The sequence below is a fragment of the Ursus arctos genome, unplaced genomic scaffold (genome assembly GCF_023065955.2).
Source record: "Ursus arctos isolate Adak ecotype North America unplaced genomic scaffold, UrsArc2.0 scaffold_19, whole genome shotgun sequence".
NCBI lineage: Eukaryota > Metazoa > Chordata > Mammalia > Carnivora > Ursidae > Ursus > Ursus arctos.
The window spans coordinates 56,657,804-56,663,803 of NW_026622863.1; positions in this window are offsets into that span (position 1 = coordinate 56,657,804).

The window sequence follows — 6,000 nt, forward strand, 5'->3', positions numbered from 1 at the left end:
TCTCGGGGTCATGGGATCAAGCCCCGCATCAGGATCTGTGCACGCATCAGGGAGTCTGCTTGAGATTCTCTCTCTCCCTCTGCCCCTCCACCCACTCATGCTCGGTCTCTCTCTCTCACCATCTCTAGAAAAATAAAATCCTCAAAAAGAAGAGGAAGCAGTAGTAGAAGGCACTGCCACCAGGCATAAAAGAGAATGCACTGTCTGAAATTTTAAAATGGGTTGATTAGACTGGGTCGATTAGACTCAGGACAGTGCCTCTCACGTATGGCGGGTGGGGGGGGACAGGCACGAGGTGAGGGCAAGGGGATGGTGAGATGTTCTCCTTCTCGATCTTGTGACCATTTGTTGATGGTATATTTATGGTAAGTGTAATGTTCTGTAAGTATATTATACTTCGGTAGAACTTTCTCTCAGAGAGAGAAAGAAGGGAGGGCAGAAAGAAAAGAGGAGGGAGGTAGAGGGGATGGAGGGGAGCAGGGGCAGAGAAGGGGAGGAGGGAGCACTTTCCCGGCACAGGATAGGTAAAAGGTGGGTTTCAGAGTTTTCTGCAGCTTCAGAGTTGAGGTGGGTGAGTTGACACAGGGCTCCGTGAAAATCATTCCCCACCCTTCCCCACCCCACCTCATCCACACAGAGGGGCGCTGGGAGAAACACCAGCACCACACACAGAAATATCTGGGTTCCAAGCACAATCGTCAGTGTCCTGAAGCATCTGGATAGTGCCTGAGGCAGAGACCACCATGGACAAATGCCCGCTATGGGCAGTATTATTTCCACGGCTACAGATGGCCTCAGTCCCCCAAGCCTCAGAGTAGGCAGGGACCATGATTTCTGGACTCTGACATGGTCGAGTCCCCACATCTGTCCCCCACCACCGCTGGCCCCTGTATGTCTGTGGGGGCAACACCAGTGATGTGTTGAGATGGCTTGTACCCTCTCACAAAGAGATAGTTGTTAAAATTTCAAGAATTTTATGAGCCATTATTAGAAATCAATCATATAAAATTAAATAAGTCACATTTTAAAAAAGGCAATACATTCTTAAAATCCATCACTTCCTCATTTCTTTGCTGTATTTGATGAGCAAATCAAGTTCCAACATACATCTTTGTTTCACGTGTGTCTTTCATTAACATAAGCAAAAATACCACCCGACATTCATGTCAGACCTACACCTGTTCATCGGTGACATGAGCTATGTCTTTGCTGGATTAGATAAGAATCAAATATTCACTTGTAGTCTGATATTGTGATATTACTGTTGGTGACAGAATTATAAAAATTGGTGCTGTGTGTCGCAAGAAACAGCAAGTCTCCTGAAACTATAGTTGTGTGGAATTTACAACAAAGAGTATCGTGGACTGTATTATTGTCTGTAAACCGTGTGCTAATAGGTAGCTTTATAATCAGTAAATCTCTTATTGTAAACGTATGTCTCTATACACAGGCATACTTTTTTTCTGGAGCCAGCTGTTAACATTTAAGAGCACACCAGAGTGCAGAACGCCTGTGGACTTCTGATTCCATACGAGCCATGTTCAAATCCCGGCTCTGCCGCTCTTTGACCTTAGACGGGTCACCTTTTAGAACCTCAGTTTTCTCTTCTCTAACACCGGATCTATAGTAACCATCTGAAGGAGATCTCTGGTTAGAGCTAATGAATGTGAAGTGGGTGGCCTAGGGCGTGGCATAGATCGTGGCCGCCATCAACATGTTGGCTATTTCCACCTGCCAGCGACAGGCCTGCTCTCCCTCTGCTTTCTCTTGTCCTCTGAGATCCAGACCACAGTGATATTGGCCCTTCCCCTCAGACCCGCCCTCGTCCAGCCTCAGTCTGTCTTCCCCACCTCACCTCCCTTTAGCAATCAGCACATCAGGGGATCATTCCGCAGACTCTGCTCTAAAATCCTCGGACCAGTTTTCAACCCTGACAAGCTAACAACCGTCTGGGACATTTGTTCAAGTCATTCGGGGGCCCTGAGCTCACGGGGTCAGAATATGTGGGAGTGGGGCCCAGTGCTCTCCATCTCTAGCCACTGCACACAGGTGACTGGGATGCTGTGCGGGCAGCATCCTTGCATACGAGATGCCAAGAGTAGGTGGTGGTGGTGGGCTCTGGGGCACCTTCCTTCATCATCTCTCTGAGCGCCAGTTTCGGCATTTGGAAAATGGAACTCCTCACGGGCATCAGAGGCACAAGGGCCAGGACGAGAGCTGGGTCGGAAACCCAGAGCCCGGGGGCTGGCAGGATGCAGCACGGGGAGGCTGCGTGGCTTCCTTTCCTCGTCTCCCAGCATTGCGGTCAGAGCCCCCAGAAGGCTGGTGCCTGCGGCTCTGACCACAGAGGGGGCTCCCGGCTTCTGCGCCTCTGACTTCCTCCATCTGGAGCCCACAGGGCACCCCTTCATGACACACCATCTGTGCTGCACACTGTCCATTCCCCAAACTTCTCCAAGCTCCTTGAAATAGTCTGGAGTGGGCGCGTCTTTTCACCCTCCTCCAGAGCTGAGGAATCCGGGGCCCAGGGATTGGCTCTGTGGCCAGCACAGTTCCGTCCACGCACATCCGTGTGGTCATGGGCTCTCCTCGTCCGCGTGTGGAAGGGGGATGCTTGGCTAGGCTAGGACATGACTTGCCAAAGGCCACCAACCTTGGAACCCAGGAGCAGCTGACTCCAGACCATGGGCCCCTCCCAGACCCTACCAGGCTGACCCCCCAGATCATAATGGAGGTGACCAGGGCAGGTGAAGGGTCCCCTGTTGCCACCCAAATCCTTCATGGAGACCCTCGGTGCTGCTGGTTCGGGAACAGTTAACACGTATCTCACGTGGCAGTGTGCCAGGCGCATGCTCTCTCTCCCTGAATCTGAAGGGCTGCTCTGTGAGGGGCAACTTGAGATACTCCCATTTCACAGATGCGGAAAGAGGCTCAGGGGAATGAAATGGCTTGTTGCCAAGAACACACAAGTAACCACCTCCTCCTTGGGGGCCCCAGACTGTCCCTCCGACTCCTCATACTCGCATCTGTCTTCTGACTCAGACAGTTGTGCTCCTCCCATGGAAGCTCATCAGGCGCTGGCCTGTGCTGGACGTGGGCTCAGGCTCATAGTGGACCGCTTTCGGAAGGAAGTGGTGGAGGCTCAGAGCCAAAGCCGTGTGAGCAAGAGTAACCTGGGTCTCTTTCTGTTGGAGCTCAGAAGAGAGTCCAGCCCCAGCCCTGCTCTTCAGCAGCCTGGAGTACAGATCCCTCCCTCAGACCCAGGGGTCCTGCCCCCATCCCCTCCTCTCTCAGACCCAGGGGTCCTGCCCCCATCCCCTCCTCCCTCAGACCCAGGGTCCTGCCCCCATCCCCTCCTCCCTCAGACCCAAGGGTCCAGGCCCCCAGGCCCTCCTCCCTCAGACCCAGGGGTCCTGCCCCCATCCCCTCCTCCCTCAGACCCAGGGGTCCAGGCCCCCAGCTCCTCCCCCTCAGACCCAGGAGTCCAGGCCCCCAGGCCCTCCTCCCTCAGACCCAGGGGTCCTGCCCTCATCCCCTCCTCCCTCAGACCCAGGGTCCTACCCCATCCCCTCCTCCCTCAGACCCAGGGGTCCAGGCCCCAGTTCCTCCCTCTCAGACCCAGGAGTCCAGGCTCCCAGGCCCTCCTCCCTCAGACCTAGGGGTTCAGGCCCCCAGGCCCTCCTCCCTCAGACCCAGGGGTCCTGCCCCCATCCCCTCCTCCCTCAGACCCAGGGGTCCAGGCCCCCAGCTCCTGCCCCTCAGACCCAGGGGTCCAGGCCCCCATTCCCTCCTCCCTCAGACCTAGGGGCCTAGGCCCCCAGGCCCTCCTCCCTCAGACCCAGAGATCCAGCCCTCAGCCTCTCGTCCCTCAGTGACCTTCTTTTCTGGCTCTGCTGCCTGCTTGCTGCACCACTTTGGCTAGGAAACTGTTCTCAGGCCTCAGATTCCCTCTCTGAAAAAGGAGACCCTTCTCTTGCTTTCCTGGGAGAGGACAGAACTCCCAGAACAAGAAATCTCCTTCTCCTTCTTCCTCTCCCTCTTTTTGGCTCTTTCTGTTTCTGTTTCCTCCAGGGACATGGACAGGAGCAATGGAGGAAGCTGGGACGAGGCATCCCCAGCTGCAGGGACAGGGTTAAGGGAGGACAGGGCCCCCGAAGGCCCCACAGCTTCCTCCTAGAGGCCGAAGGTGGACATGCAGTCACTGCTGCCTCCCTCCTTCCCAGGATTTCTGCTGAATCTTGGAGGCCTAGGTGTTTCCCAGAACGCAGGCAGGCGTGTGGGAGGAAAGGCCCTGTGGGCTGCGACTGTCCAGGGCTCGGCTGAGAGCGCTGGGACCCAAGCCCTCTGAGTTCCTGGAAGTCCACAGGCAGTCTCCTTCCAGATTTGGATTTTCCCCACCCTGGGGGGGCCTTGCCTAGGGTCCCACCTCCCCGGGAGCTCCTAATCCCATCCCTCTCAGGACTGGCCACTCAGGGAAGGCCCCCCAGCAGCTGGGTAGGGGTAGGGGGATCTCAGCACTGGGCTTTCTCGCGCCCACTTTGCCTTCCTCCCTTTCCCTCTCCCCTCAGCCCTGTCCTTCCCTCTCTCTCCTCCCGTCTCCTCCTCGCCCCTCCCAGTTCCTCTTCTTTCCTTTTCCTCCTCTTCTTTGTCTTTCCTCTCTCCACCTCCCATTCTGTCTTCCATCGGCATCTCACTGGTTCATTCGACACATGTTTGTTGAACACCTACTATGTACCAGACACGGGTCCGGATCCCGAGGGAACAGAGTCATGACCAAAACAGGCAAAGACCAGGGCCTGTATGTTGCTTGTGTTCCAACAAGGGAGATGCACGTTATTCAAGAAAGGCAATAAATGGGCAACTTCTACTTTATGTAGGAAGGTAGAAAATGCTGCCCAAAACAGGAAAGAGTGGAGGGAGGTAAAGGGGAACAGGAGTCCTTGGGCGGGGGGGGGGGGGGGGGGGGGGCAGGTTTCTAGATTAGCATGGTCAGGTAAACCAGCCTCCCTCTTCCCTTCTCCCTCCCTCACTTCATTCTTTCATTCCTCCTCTCCCTCCATCCTTCTGCCCTTCCTCTCCGTTTCTCTCCCTCCTCCCTCCATGCTCTGTCTCTCCCTATCTACACTCTCCTAAAGCTCTTCCTTCCCACCAGACACATTTGCCTGGGCTCAAGTATTTAACAGAACACCACAACTTCTTCACCTTACTTCCCCGGGGCCTTTGCTCTCCCTCGTTCCCCAGGAGACAAGTCATCATTGAGAAGGGTATCCACCTGAAAGGAGGCAAATGTAGTCAGAAGGAGCTCAGATGAAAGGCTCAGTGAGCTGCCTGCCTCTCAGCTTCCCTGCCCCTCAGGGTTCTCAGGGAGCTCTGCTCAGCCTCGCTCTGTGCCCCCCTCTCCTCCAGCCCCACAGCTACTGCCTGCATCCCAGCTCAGACTTGTTCAGAGGAGACCCCGATATAACCCCGCCACTCAGACACCCCAGCCATAAGTCCCTGGTCTCTCCATCCAGTTTGTCCCTCACAGGCACCCAGAGCCATCTGCCCCCCATCTGCTCCCAACTCTCCCATAGCTCTCCAGCACCCCCGGGACCAAATCCCACCCCTGAATCTGCCCATCCAAACCCTGCATGAGGTGAACCCAGCTAGGCACCCCACCCCCACCTGTACTTTGCTGACTGGCCAGGACATTTCTTGCCTTTCTTGCCCTTCCTACTCCACTTTCTAACCACCAGCCCCACCCCCACCCTTACTTGGCTAACCCCTCACCAGTCAGGACTCTACTCCTCCAGGACATCACCTCTTCCAGGAAGCCCACCCTGGTTCTCCAGCTGGGTTGGTGCATCCTCACACTGGTCTTTGATCCTCTGTTTACACAGCTGTCTCCTTCACAAGATTGGCATCTCCACAAGGGCAGGGCCTGGATCTGAGTCATCTCTGTGTGCCTGGCATCACCCAGCCGAGAGCCTGGCCCACCAGTGGATCAGGATATGTCCCTAC